This window comes from Nelumbo lutea, chromosome 4, assembly GCF_056320005.1.
Source record: "Nelumbo lutea isolate HS-2025 chromosome 4, American lotus-T2T, whole genome shotgun sequence".
NCBI lineage: Eukaryota > Viridiplantae > Streptophyta > Magnoliopsida > Proteales > Nelumbonaceae > Nelumbo > Nelumbo lutea.
Window position 1 is genome coordinate 26,513,637 of NC_142687.1, and position 17,370 is coordinate 26,531,006.

The window sequence follows — 17,370 nt, forward strand, 5'->3', positions numbered from 1 at the left end:
CAGGTTCTGGGTCTTATCATGTCCAGATATGAGAGCGGGTTCCAGGACCCACCCAACAACAATGAACCGAATAAAAATAAGCATTCAAATTGTTTTTCTGTTGTTGGTGTATGCTTTACAAGTTTCAAATCATCTTACACAGTTACACCACATCTGCGACGTTGTGTCATTACAGGTGGGTTCCGCACCTGATGTTGCAGATATGTAGTGTAAGATGATCTGTAAGGCATATGAAAACTGATAAGCTTTCTTATAGAGACCCATTATAGTTAGGGTCTGAGGCATCAGAACTTGCCACCTGGCTCATTTTTCAAGAATAGGGTCCCACAGTTGAATGACCCCAAGTCCGAACCAGGGCATTAGACATGGAAGGCATCAGCATGGTCGGATGACTTTTAACCACAATCAAAATGTAAGATTGGTAGCAACTAGCAAGTTCTGGGACCGCCAGAGTCCCAGACCCCCGATTTGGCCTGATCTTAATTGTACACCTCAGTTTAAACTCCGATGCAAACAGGAAAAACTGCATTCACTTATTTCTCTTTTGTAAGTAAAATCTCAACGTTTATATGCTCATGTCTTCATCGGATGCTTGCTGGTGGAACCCTAACTTCGAATCTTGATCTTTGAACCCGATAATGGTGGGGTCCAACAAATGTTTCTGGACCAGACCCTAATAATGCAGGCTAGGTACTTTAGGGTATCTAGGTAATCGGGTCCCCATTGAACCCCTAGACTCCCCCCCACATAACAAATGCTTTCCGAATTCGGACTACCCTTCCCTTCAAGTTTAAACGCTGAACTTAGGAGCTAAATCCAGTCCGTCCAGCTGGGTCGCTTGGTGAAATCCAGGTTTAGGTCAAGTTAACTCTGGCATCAGCAATTGACCCAGCCCCGGCCCCAGAGGCCACAGGGGACTGGGATTCCGGGTGCTTGGGTAAAAAGCAAAACTTAGCAAAATCCATCCTGTACATGGCAACCTTAAAATAATAGGACAGTTGGGCTACAGAGGAATGTATTGTTGTGTGGGATGATTCTGAGTTAATGTGCACTGTTAGGAGACCGGATCTGCTCCATACAGAGCGCACCTCACACCAACCTAACAAGCACATCCCACCATCAGAATAATAATTCATAATTAAGTAGTATGGACTATGGCGAGCCAAGTTTTTCTTAGCTACAAAGGCCCGACCACCGTGGCCTTGTCAAGCTTGAAATTTTCAAAAAACCAAAAGAATCTCAGCAGCAACACGGAATACGGGTGGCAAATGGCAATGGTGTGTTCAAGTAGGGCACTTGAAATTAAGGCTCAACCTGAACCCATTTACCTGCATTGATTGAAATGTCAATGGTTTGATTGCTGTGGGCGCTTAGCCTAACAGGACAGAGCTTGCCCACTTGGAAAGGAGAAAGAGAACCCACATAATCATTCATGATTATGAACAATGAACCAATGAAATTGCCATGAATCGGAGGGTTATAAGCTCATCTGGGTTGATTAAACGTCTGAAAGGGAGTCCTCAACAGGCAGCCCATCAGATGATTGGTCTCATTCCATGCAAGTGCATGGACGGAAAGAGATGGGTCAACCTTGACAAGAGAAGAATACCACTCTCTCCCTATTGAAAATTAAATGAAGATTTAATAAACCCAATAGAAGGTATCGCCGTCTACAGTCATTAACATGTGATGCAGAAGTAATTGCAGTAACGTGTTTAAGCCATGGCCACAAGAACTCTGAGTAAAATACCCACAAATTGTTGGAATTGCTCCATTAAATTAATTCCAAGTTGACTATTTTTTTAATCAAATGGTAGAGACTTTTAGAAGCAGTCCATGCACGGTTTTTGTTTGAATCTTCTCAATCCCAAGTCTGCTTCTCTGGCTTTCCTTTTGACTGAAGCTAACCCAATTCTATTATATTTAACTCCTTTATGATTATACAATCCTAATTAAGGAAACTGAAAAAGCTTTGTTGTGATTATAATAATACATTCTTCTATTCTTTTTTTACTATTATTAGCATAATAACTTCACACATGAACTTTTGGGAGAGGCAGATTTTTTTATTTTTCTTTTTTTACAAGGTGTTGCCCCCATCCTTCATCATGGTGGCCTCACCTATTCACATAGCAATTGGCTGAAACATCTATAGAATATAGACCCTGACTTTGCATTGGATGGGGGGACCTCTTTTCTATGTCAAAAACATCAATTGGGCTGTGAATGCCGACCTTTCCGGTGTATCACCGCCCTGGCGCAGGTGAAAAGAAAAAAACAATTGAGATAACTATTCACCTATTCAGGCCTAATTTTTGTTCATGTGTGTTTAGCACTTACTTAGCTACCATAAATCATCCCAATTAGCATGAGATGATATGTTGAACTATTAGTGTTAAGAGTTGCTGGTACTTTGTTAGACCCGATTGATCATATTGTACTAGTTTATGTGACTTGGTTCCTAGTCCATGAATTGACATATGGGTCAGGCTCAGTTTCATTTTTCTGGCAGTTCCTGACCCGACCTACATGTACGCAAAACTGAAGCAATTTATTTTCTTTTAGGTCCCACAGCTTTGTCAATTGGGTACCTGACGTAACCAACATCAAATAATTACTTTTCTTCATCTTTTGTTTTCCCTTTTTTTTTTTTTTTCCTTTGTCCTTTCCGCTTTTTGTCAATTTCCATTATGGAATGGGAAAATATTTTCCAAGTGGGAGCCCACTCCCTAAATTTCTTTCCTTAGCATGTGGCCATGACTTGGTCAGTTTGGTTTGGACTCATCCATCAGACAGGGAGCTCTCCTTATTGGCCACAGATCCTAGTATTCAATTCCCGTGTCAATTTTAGAAACTCAGCCAGTCAGATGGCTCAGAAACTGTTTGATGTTTTCCCTTAATGCCAGTCAATTGATTTTTCAAAATTTTCATTCATAGGTAATGGTGCATTGCTCTTTAATTTGAACATTCAATAGTTTATAGATTATTAAAATAGTTCATCCCTTTTGTACATTCATATATAGAATCTAGATCCTTAAGCTGAGACTAATTCAGATGAAAAGAGAAAGCAAAATTTTCAAAGAGTTGCATAAACTCGTTGCTAATTACTAAGTATATCTCATTCTAGCTAAAGAGTGGCTTGTGGGGTTACGAGAGTGAAACTTTCTACACGGCCAAAGAGTGGCTTGACCAACAAGTGGAATCCTTGTTAATTAGCTGCCAACTGAGCTACCACCTGGATAGTTCCTTTTCATCACTTGTGTGTTATCTAATCAACAACCTACCATGTGCCGGTGAAATTCATCTTTCGTGGTGCTTTCCCTATTTTGATCAGCTACTCAGTTGTACCTTCCTGGTTGCCCTAATATGTAATGGCTTTTGTGGTAACACTCATTCCGTTGCTTGTTTTTATTCTCGATATATTTTATTCACCTTTTTTTTTATATAATCGGACTTGTCAAAGGAGAAAAAAACAATTAATATGTCCCCTGCAATCAAAATATATTATATTAAACTATCCAACCCGACTCATCGAACCGTCGGCATCAAACCCTAAAAATCACCTGGCCTAAAATTAAAACATGTCAAACAATTCAGACCATTGAAGTTATAGGATTTGTAGGTGACAGATGACTCCAAGTTGCATAATTTTTGGATTTTATAATGCAAGTGCATCAGTTGAAGGGGGTGTCACCAACAGAATCACACAATGGAACCAGAGAAACAAAATCTCTATTACCTTGGTTATTCTATGTTACCTTGGTGCACACTCCATTTTACTATATGATCCACATCTTACCTTGATGTCTTAATTAAAAATGCCATTTGTGTGCCTCCAAATCCGCCTCCTACCAAGCTTTATCTCTTATCCTTGATTCATGCTTCATGTTGAAATCATGTTGGTTTTGGTGGATTCCTCCAATGGAACCAATCAAAATATTGGCTCCTAGCTAACTCGATTCCATAGTGGCCAACACTAGGACAACCATATCTATTTATATCTGTATTAGTAACAGGAAAGATGGGACTTGTGGAGTCTTTTCATCACAAAATTCATTCGGAATTTTTACTTTTCTCATTTTTCGCACACGTGATTATTTATCTTTTATATTAGATGGATTGGGTCAGTTTAACCCAAAACATGAACTCGGGAAATTTTTAATTATCCTATGCATTTGCATTTGCATGGACTTGGTTGCTAGTACAAATATAACGTAAAACATGTAGGAATGAATTAAATTGTGGAAATTAGTTGGTCTGTCTTGACTTGATCAGTTGATTGACCTCGAAATCTTTTTTTTTTTTTTTTCTTATTTTGATTATTCATTCATGGGTTCTCGTTGCAATCAGACTTGTAAGCAGTAAAGTAGTAAAGATGGGAGAAAAAATCCAAAGAATTAAATTTGAGTTAAAAAACCAATCACTTATCTGCAACAAAAGAAAACAAAGTGATGTCATTGTGAGTAAGTGGTCCACCACAACAACAAAAAATATATAAAAAAATACACCAAGTGGACGAGTGATGACTTGCAATAAGTTGTAAGTAGTAACTTTTGTGCGCGCCATGTCGGCAATGAGAAACGTATCATCACTATCATCATCAATCATCACATTTAATAATAATTCAAGTGAGACCCACATCGGCGGAGAGACCTAGAAAAAGTAAGGTGGAGATTAATCACATAATTAGCCACGTGGATCATGACAATGCTTAGAGCATTATGTAAATATATGTATGTAGTAGTTCCTGCATTAATGAAAGAACGAGTCAAATTGGTGGGAGGGTGTGAACACTGAACAAGTTATCCAATCAAACAGTGTGTGCTGAGAAAAAAAAAAAGGAAAAAATAGGGTTTGTTGAATGGACCTAACATTTGGCATTTTTGCACAGAATAAGCTATTCATATTTGAACCCGCGTTCCCATGCTTGTCAACCGTCAACCTGAGATTTTACTATTGCATCAAACGATGGCCCTAGAAAATTTACCAATTGATAATTGGGTCTACCCTAAGAAACTTCCGACTTAGAAAATATGGTGGAAAATGGGCCATAGGACCCAATTTTACTTTGTATGTCAACTTGCAGAAAAACTCCCGGGTTTGGATCATTCTAACTTTTGTTGGCGGCAAAACAAAGAAAGCTGGGCTACACATGATGGGGCTATGGGGGTAGGTATTCCCCACCAATTATCAGCAAATAACAAATAGAAAACAAACAATGACAAATAAAATTTGCCACTTGGTTTCCTTTCTTAAATGGTGAGCAAAACCTCTTCATTCCGACATAGGAATCCGACCCATTTAGGTCATTCAGAGTCATTCCCCGATTAGCCAGACCCAGCCCCATTTACCCATTTCCAACAATCTATAATTTCTCTTGCAAAGAATCAATTAGCCCATCCCCCCAGTTCCCCAATGAGCATTACCCGACCCGATTCAATGTCATTAAGTGGATAATAGGAGAGAGAAGCAACTGTTGCTTATCCCTCTGATGCACTCAACCAATAAATTCAAGAATCACAAGCAAAATCCTGTGTGGTCCTCTTGACACAACCTCTCTTCCACTGAACGGTGAATCATGTTGCAAATAGGCATGAGTGGGCCCCCATTTTCTGACCAATAGTAGCAGAGGGTTGCAATTGTGATACACTTGAGTCAACAAACCCAACTATGGCTACATGGACTCCATCCTAGCCTCCTCTTGTCGGTAATAAATTACTCAGAACTAATTAATAAAAAGATTTATGAACTCCAAACGATACTTCTGGCTTAATCGTGGTTTAGTCCCTAATTACTCAATTAATCAAGTTGTTTGACTGAAGCCAGCCTTGTTTGCTGCAAATTAGGGTTTTGGGGCTTCATTACTTACTACTATTCAAACACAAAATTTTAAGCCAACTGTTGGAGAAAAGTCTCACAAGTCTCAAGTAAGAAACCAACATTGATTAATTTAACTCGTCGAGGAGTAAAGACTCAGTTTAAGTTAAGTGGAGTTTCCTCAATTGGATACCATTACGTGGGCTGACCCGAAAAGCTGGGTCGTTGTTTACGTCTGTTGAAGATGGAGCAACGGTCAAAAATCCAGATCAAACCGTTTAAGCTTTTCGGGTTTTTCTAATATTTATTTTGATTTATTTATCGTTTTACTGGGTCGTGTGTGTGTGTGTGAATGAATTGATTGGAAGCAACGATTTTTTTCCCTTAATTTTTTATTTTTATAATATTTAGTGGAAAAAATAAAGCAAGCAACAAGTTGGGAGGAAAGAAACAAAAGGGACGGGAACATTACCTGGCCATGGGGGCCCACGGGCTTTATCACAGCGGTCGGATCAATACACAGCGCTCAATTATCCAGGTCCAACCGCTGGAAAAGAGATGTCGACGTCGTCGGCAACAGAGTTAAGCGTGTCGCTGACGTAGCAGAAGGTTCAAAGTCTCAAAGCGAGGAGGGCTGAATGAGAAAAGAAATGCCAAATCCAAGTGGGCTTGTGTTCTGATTATCCAAGAAAAAACAGACTGGGCTTTTTTTTCTTTTGTCGCTTTAACGGCCACTCTCATTCTCCCTCCTCCTATTTACCAAATTGCCCTCCCACGCAGAGAGACCTTTCTTTGAATTACCCACAGATGGATATTTCCTTGGACTTGAGCATTTCAGGAAACGGCAAATCAGCGCCGGGGGGCATCTGATGTGGGTAGATTCAATTCCCAAATTGGAGGAATAAACAAAAGCACAATAGCAGAAAGTTCATGGTCGATTCAGAAGTGACTTCCCAGCTACCAAACAACCAAAATCACCAAGATTAATCACAGAATTGAGGTACGATTAGGTCAAAATTAAGTTTAGGGTTAGGGGGAAGCCAAAAGGTCTACACATTCAACGGTTAGGATTGTTCGGTTTGCCTCATCCTCATCGAACGGTCTGGATTGCCCGACATGTCCATGTCCGGTCATGATTGCCACAACCCAAATTTAAAAAAAAATATATATATATATATATATATATGAAAAAAAACTAAGGCTTAATTTGAAAAGAGTATAAATACAAATATCTATGGTGAAAATATATATAAAATAATATAAAATATAAGGTTTTGCACTCTACATATTTATATTTATACTCCTTTCAAAATGAGTCTAAAATTTTTTGCAGTTAATTTTAAATCTGTATTTATACTGTTTCCAAACTGAGCCTATGGATTTTGACTGTTTGATATCTCCTTTGTGTGATGGAGATTAGGAGAAACCAAAAAATCTACACATTCAACGGCAAAGATCGTCTGGTTGACCCAATCCATCGTCAAAAGGTCAGGATCACCTGGCACGATCTTCACAACCGAAAGTTAAAAAATAAAAAACTCAAAAATTGAAAAAACAAAAAAAAAAAAAAACTAACATTTTTGGCAGCTAATTCTAAATTCTATGGGTTTGGCTGTGGGATCTTCTACATTGTGTGATAGAGATTAGGGGGATCAAATTGCCCTAACACCATTAAAGTCTGTGGCTTATATCAAGCTTTGGTCTGTATGGTGGGGTCTTCCAATAAACAAGTTGTGGATATGATATTGGAAAACCTCGTGCTTATTGACTATTCAAGTCATTTCACATTTGGGCACTATTTAGTTAGTACTCAACTGCTCACCTCTCCTTGGTTTCTCTTTTTTATTAATGCATCAGTTTGAACTTTGAAGCCCACAGCTTCAAAACCCCAAACCCTAATAATTCAATATGTTATCTTTTGGAAGCAAAATGACATTAGGTTAGTGGCTTATGTTATGGTGGGAGTGACGTGGTTTTGCCATCCCAAGCAAGGTCATCAACAGAAGAACCCTAGGGACTTGGAAGTGGAAGTATATATTTGGATTAATTAATTAATTTTGTGTTGTTAAAGATAATAAAAAATATTATTAAAATAAAATTAGTGATTCCAAACTTTATCGGGATCGACAACGTCCTCTGAATTAAAGCCAGATATATAATTAAAAAATTTGCTAATTAAGGCTGCATTAATTATTTATTAGTTTAGAAGATAAAAGTGAAGAAAATATACCAAACAGCGTTTTATTTATGTGTCGTTGGTTTCTATCTGGGAGAGAAGGATGGTCACAAACAACCAAACTGATATGTACGCCATGACAGGTAAGAAAAAGCCTTTTAGGAATATTTTTGTGGCACTTATGAGGGTTTTCAGGTAGCAGCTTTTGGCTTTATTTGGTGAGGACCTTCTAGACAGCCCATATAAAACTCAGAAAGTCCAAAATAACTGTCTTTCAGCCGGAAATAGGGCTTTCTGCTGAAGCTTCTTTTAATACGTGGCTTCTCCAAAGCAGCTCAATGAAAACAGTTAGCTCAAACAAAGCTTCTGCTCTCTCAAACAGACAGAGAGGATGAGGAGAAGCACCAACAAACAAAATAGCAAATAGATGGTTGGTTTGAATCTTCAACCGGTTTGGTGAGACTATTAAGCCAATAAGCAAATGCATTGGTGGGATTAAACAAGGGATATATCAAGATAAGTGTAAGAAATATTAAATAAATGATGTAATAAAGTATTAAAAAAAACCACAGATATTTATATTAAAGAAAGAAAGGACCATGGGAGACTTCTATGTATAATAAATAATACAAGTTGATCATCCCTTCTGATAACCTCTATGAATTAATTGGCTAAAAATCACAGATATTTATATAATAAAAACAATAGCAATACTAGGGTCTGAAGTCTAGGGCACCACATAGTGATGATAAGTCTTGGGGTGGGCCAATTAACTAAAAATACTTGAGAATTACTCCTATACTAATGGGAATCCGTATTTAAGTGTTAAGACCCTATTCTGATTGGACCCATATAGAAGATCTAACATGGTAGAAGCTGAGTAAGTAGTTTGATCATGGCCGTCCATTCTCCTATTTGACTTTTCTTCCAATTGGGTCATGTTTTTATTCCCTTATTTTTGCTACTGTCCAAAAAAATATCAGCCACCACAGCTATTCAATTGGACTGATTCCTACGAGGGTAGTATCCAGGATTTTGTTTCTTCCTTCTCTTGACAAAATTTGAATATGACAACTTCCCTAAACCATGTACTAGGGTTGGGTTGGCTTGTTAGTTGCAGTAATTTCTTCCAAAATTCTTTTAATATCAAGATGTAAATATAATTATCAACTTAATCACTACAATTATACCAGCTCAACAGAAGGGCAAATGAGATTAATTTCTTATTAGATTAAGAACGAATGAAACTTTGATCTGTACTACTGACCCTGCCAATTGAGGTTTTAATTTAAAAATTACAACAAAATCCATAGCATCACGAGGCAAATCTGTTCTTCCCTTCCTTTTAAACAAAAGAATATATATATATATATATATCCAACTCAATACATCAACACATGCATGTGGGAGGGTCTATCATCCTCAATGAACTCCTAAGATGAAGGGTGGATCTGGATCTGGTACATCATTTTTTATATATTTCCTTTTAGCAGAGGAGTGAAAGGTCATGATCATCAGGCTGGTTGGGTTTATGGGCCGTGGCTCTGGTACATCATTTTTTATATATTTCCTTTTAGCAGAGGAATGAAAGGTCATGATCATCAGGCTGGTTGGGTTTATGGGCCGTGGCCCACCAAATATGGACCATTGGGAAGTTATAAATTATAATGGGTAGGGTCCATTAAGGATGATGGGCATCATCTTCAGTTCTTCACCCTGTAATGCAGAGACCCCCCCCCTCCAAAAAGAGAAACCATTAAACCAACCTGATGTCCGTTCCCACGTTTGTGGAGTATAGAAAACGGAAGGACAGCGTTTCCGTAACAAATACTGCTCAGCCCATACAACAAGGACCCCCACATACATCTACTCCACAGTCCACAACGGATTGCTTTGAAAATTAAACTAAAAATAAAAAATAAAGTGTATAATATTTTAATTAAACTGAAACTGTCAACTAATACAAATTTGAAAATTAAGAAATTCTTTCCTGTTTTTTTATTAATATATAAAAATAAGAAAAAGGAAAGTAGATCAATATATAGAATGGAATCTCCTGGAGGGTCCCACATAACAAATACCAAACCAGCAGCAGCAGCTCCTAAAACCATAAACCCACCGTCTTGAGCGCCACGATTCAATCATGGTCGGCTTTACCAAGTAGCAGGTGGGACCCTTAATAGACCGGTGGTTTAGTCCGTACAGAATCGCTATACAATGTAGCTTCGGATTTAAAAACCCTAATGCATGGCTACTGTTCATGGTTTCAGGTTCAGCTTTTTTTATTTTTTCTTTCTTTCGTTCTTTCTTTTTCCAAATAGACAGATAGAAGGATAGATAAATGATGGTGCATGCATGTAAGCTATTAGACTGGCCGTTAGGCCCCACCCATTTCTTCACATACAATCAACCGGATATGGGGTGATCTTGGCCGTGGGATCAGATGGGAGTTAGGGGCACCGACGGCCTAAATGGAAAGATTATGTGCATGGGATTAGGTGGAAAGATATGAACAGCAACGCAAGGACATTGGCTTATGTGTATATTAAAATGGAACCTTCTATTAGTTGTGTTTGTGTTTGTGTACATCCCTTTTGGTAAAAAAGAGCTGATGAGAACCGCAAAGGCAGAAACCCAATTGGAGAAGAAACTTGTCATCTGCCAATGTTAGTGATTTTGAGGGATACTAATACTAAGGTGAACCTGGCCAATAAAGACAAACACTAGTGTTCCAAAGCCAATTAAGACACGACACGTAAGTCAGAGCGGGGAGGAATTTCTAGCTGTATGAGCTTTGTCTTCAAGCCTATCCAATACCCATCTTTCTCCCTTGCCAAACCATAGGCCCAGAAGGGAAAGTCCATTGAGAGAGAGAGAGGTTAGAACTAAGAAAAAGAAAATCCACTAATTCCATTCCTACACTGGCCTTTCTCCCTTCCAACAATGAACGAAAACCCTTCAATCCCCCTCTCTTTCTCTCTCCCTCATACATACACAAGAAAACCCTCCCTCTGATGCTTATCGGGAATATGATTGGTGCATTAAAAACCGGAAGAAATAATAGAGAAGATTTTTGAGGAATAATAAAAAAATGGGGTAAATAATATTAAATAAAATTTAAAGGGCCTAAGAGATAAAAACAGCAGAGAGAGGCCATTCTCATGGTCAGCACTAGCAGCATAGCTCAGGGGGGATGCACTTACAAAAACACGGTCCACAGTCATGTGAATCCCATCAACTTGCATGGAATGGGTCCCACACCTCTCTCAACCCACAAACACATACATACTCTCTCTCTCTCTCTCTCTCTCTCTCTCTCAGCCCTTCTCCTAACTCTTTCCCCATTTCTCTTCCTCCTCATCTGGACTCCCAAACACCACTTCCCCCCATCTCATCTAACCATGAATCTTCCCACACCCACACAGGTGACCCACACACAAATAACACCATAAATCCACCAAACAAATTATAAAACTTTCTCAGAAATTATTTTCACCTTGGTTAGTCCTATATATTCCTCCTCCAATCAACCCAAATCATATTAGCTCTTGAGCTGAGATCTCTCTATCTCTCTCTCTCAATCTACACCTACACCTCTCTTTCTTTCTCTCTCTCTCCACATATCTTCGTGCTTCAAGGTCACCGAACAATTGCTTGTATTATCCTCTTGCTTTTGCTTTGCCCAGTGCAACAAAGAAACCAATAGAAAAAAGAAATGGAGGGAAGTTGCATCGATGAGAGCACCAGCGATTCCATCTCGGTTACGCCGCTGCCGGTTTTGGCTTTGACGGGGAAGAAGGAGCCGGAAAAACTATGCCGGGTGGGGAGTGGGGCTAGTAGTGTAGTCTTAGACTCCGAGAGCGGCGTCGAGGCCGAGTCTCGTAAGCTCCCATCGTCCCAGTACAAGGGAGTCGTCCCCCAACCCAACGGACGTTGGGGGGCTCAGATATATGAGAAGCACCAACGTGTTTGGTTGGGCACGTTCAATGAAGAGGAGGAGGCCGCCAGAGCCTACGACATCGCTGCACAGAGGTTCCGTGGCCGCGACGCCGTCACCAACTTCAAGCCCTTGTCGGAGACCGACGAGGATGACATCGAAACGATCTTCTTGAATTCACATTCCAAGGCTGAAATCGTCGACATGCTCCGGAAACACACGTACCATGACGAGCTGGAGCAAACTAAGCGTAATTATGGATGCAATGGCGATGGTAGTAGGAGGATCAGAGGTGGTGGCGGCTTTGGTGATTCCACCGGTTCAGATAGAGCTGCCAAGGCTCGTGAGCAGCTCTTTGATAAGGCGGTGACGCCGAGCGACGTGGGCAAGCTGAACCGGTTGGTTATACCGAAACAGCACGCAGAGAAACACTTCCCACTCCAGATTGGAAGCACTTCCAAATGTGTTTTATTGAATTTTGAGGATAATGGAGGGAAGGTCTGGAGATTCAGATATTCTTATTGGAATAGTAGTCAGAGCTACGTGCTGACTAAAGGGTGGAGCCGATTCGTGAAGGAGAAGAACTTGAAGGCCGGAGATGTCGTTAGCTTCCAGCGATCAACCGGCCCCGATAAGCAGCTTTACATCGACTGGAAGCCGAGGGCAGCGTCCACTTACATGGCGTTGCCACAGCTGGTTCACCCAGTTAACCCAGTACAACCAGTTGAAGTGGTGAGATTATTTGGTGTCAACATTTTTAAAATACCAGTGAGCAGCGTAGTTGATACTTGGAACATCAATGGCAAGAGATTGAGAGATGTCGATTTTTCATCGTTAGAATCCTGTAAGAAACAACGCGTCGTAGGAGCTTTGTAACACTATTTTTCTTTTGTTTTTTTTTTCCTGTAAATGTTGAGAGTTGAGACTTGAGGAAGGGAGGGAAAAGAAAGGAAAGTTGGCGGTGTTCCAACTTGCAAATTAAAGGTGGTTTGATGTGTACAGTAATAGACAAAAGCCGAAAATGTTGAAACCAGATGGAAGAAGAAGGAAACAAACGGAAAGAAAATCTCATTCTGTTTTAGCTTCTTTTCCAGGTTTCCATTAATTTGTTGCTTGTTAATCTTATTATTTGTTGGTTGCTGCACTCATGAAATATGTAATCAATTATTCCTCTCAACAGAAATGGCATGGCAGCTTTTCACAACAATGAACAATATCTGGGTTGTTATGTTTCCACATGCTTAGCCTGCTTCTGAAATAAAGAAAAAATATAATTATTTGTTTTCCTCTGCAATACTCCAAAATATGTCATCCTCATAGCTTATACAGTACAGAAAAGAAAGAGAGAGGGGATATAAAAAGCTTCAACTTGGATATGAAAGGGCTGGTGAAAGGGAGCTTTGGTACAACGAGATACAACAATTTGGGCATTAATATATGTTCAGATTATTATACATGCATGTATGATAGCTTCAATGTTTCTCAGCTTGGATCTACCAAAAGATCAGAGGATTTTATTTGCTTGTAGATAGAGAAAAAAAAACAGTATGTTCAGAATAAGTTAGCTAGATTAATTAGATCGTTTATGTAGTATATAATTTCTCAGTGCAACAATATGATAAATAGTGCTTCACCATTTTTCCACAAAAAGTACACTACCCAACCAAGATAGGAAAATTTGCCATCTTCTATCTTCATAGGATCTTCTATACAAATTACTAATTTAAATTTGATCTTAAAAGGGTTTTCTGATAGCATATAGTTCTAATTAATGGCTAGGAGCTCTACAGATAATTCACTTTTTTTTAACTTTTCCTTCTATATCTTTGTTAAATAGAATATATGTACATTCTTGTTTACTTGAACAGTTGTGTCTCAATGGTTTTTCCTTCCTGAAAATTTGAACATTCTTGTTAAATAGAGAATCTATACATCTACAGCCAATTCACTTTATTTAATGGCTTATCTTTTCTTTTTTTTTTCTTTTTTTTACCTTCTGTTGTGTTCAAATTTGAGGGGATATATGACAAAATATCTAGGACTTGTCAAACCCATAATTAGCAATTGACAATAATACACACATTCATTTGCAATATATCAAATATTACATAATAAGAAAAGAAAAAACTTAATGGTTAATTGAAATTTTTGAAGAGCTAGATACATAGAAGTAAACAATTGATTATTATTATTCATTCTATTAATATATATATATATAAGAGAGAGAGAGAGAGAGAGAGAGAGAGAAACCAAACTTCAATTACACTTTAGAGTGAAATGTTTCCTCGGTGCTTAAATCCTTTTAATAAAATTTACATCACATGGTTCCTTTTATTTCAATGAACTTGAATGTTACGTAATAGTTATAAAAGAGCAAGAATTACACCTAGTAAAGAGGAATGAACCCTTGCATCCTCTTCCCTAAATACGTCAGACAATGAAAGCTCACATCTATACCCAATTATCAAAACAAAAATCTTGGGTGGCATGGAATTGACCCACTTTTTTGGTGACATAGAATTGACCATAGACATGAAATTAAGGAAATGACAGACTTGATGAACATCATGCAAACCCGATGACTTGTCCAAAATAATGCAGTCTCTAATTACTATTTCAAATAATTCTCCTTTGTTCCACAATGGTTCTACAAAAAATGGGTTGATATAAACAAGTTCCAAACATAACCATATGAAGTTAATTGAACATAACTCAGTGAAAATATATCAAGTAGTCAAAATTCACCAAAATCATGAGCTAATATTTGGTATTGTTTTGTCATTAATACTTTTCCACATTGCATAGATATTTTAACTTTATGAGTACCAAAAAATGCATGACCTTAAAAGAAATAATCACTCTTCTATATCTTTTTTATTTTTGAAGCCTAACAGGCCACCCTTTTGTGAATTCAGATTTGCTCCTCACACCAACCTCACAGTACATTGCAGCTATGCATTGAAAGCATCTATCTCCCCATGAATGACAACATACAAGTACATCAGGAGATATTCCCAATGTGCAGTGCAGCTGCAGGTGCTGTGAGGTTGGTGTGAAGGGAAAACATGGATTCCTCTTTTGTATCTAAGTAGATGGTGCATGTATTTTTGTAGTATTGATATATTTAATATAAGATACAATTGTTTTGAGTGATTGTCAAATTAATAACTTTCAGCTTCAATGATCTCCTACATTCAGTGCATTTACTATTAGGTAGTTATGGGTCTATTGCTTCCAACCAAAAAGATAATCATCTAGGTTTAGTTTAGTTAGGTTCAGTGTATGTATTTCTATCATGTCATGTCTAAAAACTTTATGCTTGTTGAGCTTTTGTTTTTTCTAACCACATTTGTATACTTTATTCCATATCGTTTTGTCTTCTCTACATATATTTTCTTGAGACCTTTGAACCTTGGGAAAACCATGTCAAGTATTATAATTTGAATTTAATGTAGTCACACCCTACATCAATATGTCAATACATCATATTGAATTTAGATATATCTAAAATCATTAGTGATTATTTTGCCTCTTAACATAAAAGAATTGAATTAATTTTTTCTGCTTCAAGAATTTAGATTTATTTTATTAGTAACCAAACATGCATTTTTTGTTTGTTAGTCTTTGAAGCAGTCGACAGGACACAAACCTAATCTTTTCGGCATTTTCGTACAAACTTATGTGCAGCCGCTCTCAAAATTTAAGCCGAAGATTTTCATTTCACCAAAAATATATTCCCTATACTTTTCTTTTTCCTAAATCACCAAAGTCAGTTAATTTGTTCACAAATACTTTCTTCAATAGTTAATGAAGTGTAATTTTTTATCAACATTCTTGTACTCCAAATTTTTCCCATAATCTATCTTAATTTTAAATGTTAATAAAATTATAATTCATTTGTTTCTCTATTTTTTTCACACATTTTATTTTTAGTCATTGAAGATGCAATTAATGTTAGAATGCATATCTTTAAGATGCCTTAACCAGCTACTCACAGCATTTTTATTGGTGCCATTGTTATTTGTGAGGTCAAATATAACATCACAATGAAAAGTTTATCAAGTTAAGAAAATCTACAATTAGATAAATATATATATATATATATATATATATATATATATATATATATATATATAAGTACCTATAAAGAAGTTATACTTTTTTGTCCATTGAATCCCCCTCCCCAACACACGGTACCAACTTGATTATATACAATGCTTTTTTTCTGTGTGTGAATTCAACTAACTGCCATTATAGATATTTGTGGCCTTTATTTCATCATGTACAGACATTTTATTGCAGTGATAGACTTTAGAGAACCACTTGCAAGATTAGAATTTGTTCTTGTAGTGGAGAAATACATTATTGTAAAAGACAATACATTAAATGTGCTTCTTTAGCTTTCAGAGTTGTTATCACTATCACATTCATCAATATTTCCATTTACTCTCCTCCATACAATTTGACACTAAATTAGCATCTTTTTTTCTTTCGCTTACCGCTGTACGTCTATGTAAGAAACTTTTTGGCTGTGTTTGGTTTAAAAGAAAAGGAAGAGAAATTAATTCAATTAAGGAAGAGATTAATTTCCCTTGATAATATCATTTTCTTTCATTTCAGAAGGAACTAGCTAGTAATTAATATGATTAATTATCATAATGCTTCAGCTAGCTGGTGTTTAGTTCATGTGGATAGCAATGAAGATAGAGCATAATTCAACCACCAATGGGTTCTTCCGGTACCAATCTGAACTACAAATGGATTAGAGGCCCATAAATCAAGATCTACCATGTGACATACACATACACACACATTTTCATTTTCACTGTCCAAACAGAATGATTCATGGTTTTTAAAACCGACCCAGTGATCGAATCAGTCAGGGGTCTGATTACCGGGATAAATGGTTCAATCATTTAAACCGAATACTTGGCCCATCGTGACAAAAAATAAAAAATGGTTCAAACGATTAACCATCCGATTCAGCGGTTCATTGATCAAAATCAACAGTTTTGAGGAAAAACCCGGTTTTGGGGAAAAACGGAACCGATCACCTAACTGATTCTCGATTTTTTTCGGTCCAACTGTCCGATCCAGTCCGGTTTTGAAAACCATGGAATGATTAGTTGAAATATGCTGCATGCATACCTCAAGTTCTTGTGGTTCATCTAATCAGTGGAACTGAGAATAATAAAGGTTATTACTACCACTTGTAACAGAAGATTACATAGATGGAAGGTCATGAAGACCCAAGAATATATATTGTTCTACTTGTTCTATATCCAAAAATTCAACAAATATGCCCAATATTAGTACTATTAGATTGTATTGGTATTGGGTTCTTATTTTTATTTTTTGTTTTGGGTACTTAATGGGTAATGGGTGCTTAGAAGACCCATTCTTTTCACAGTAGCCCATTTAATGGGTACTGGAGCCTACC

The 17,370-nt window shown here is 37.5% G+C and overlaps 1 pseudogene across 1 annotated transcript; it reads left to right on the forward strand.

The window, feature by feature from the left end:
• Positions 1–11,317: 11,317 nt before the first annotated feature.
• LOC148854744 (AP2/ERF and B3 domain-containing transcription factor RAV1 pseudogene) lies at positions 11,318–13,144 on the forward strand (annotated as a pseudogene). The gene has a single exon (XR_016112430.1). The product of XR_016112430.1 is annotated as an AP2/ERF and B3 domain-containing transcription factor RAV1 pseudogene (transcript).
• Positions 13,145–17,370: the final 4,226 nt, after the last annotated feature.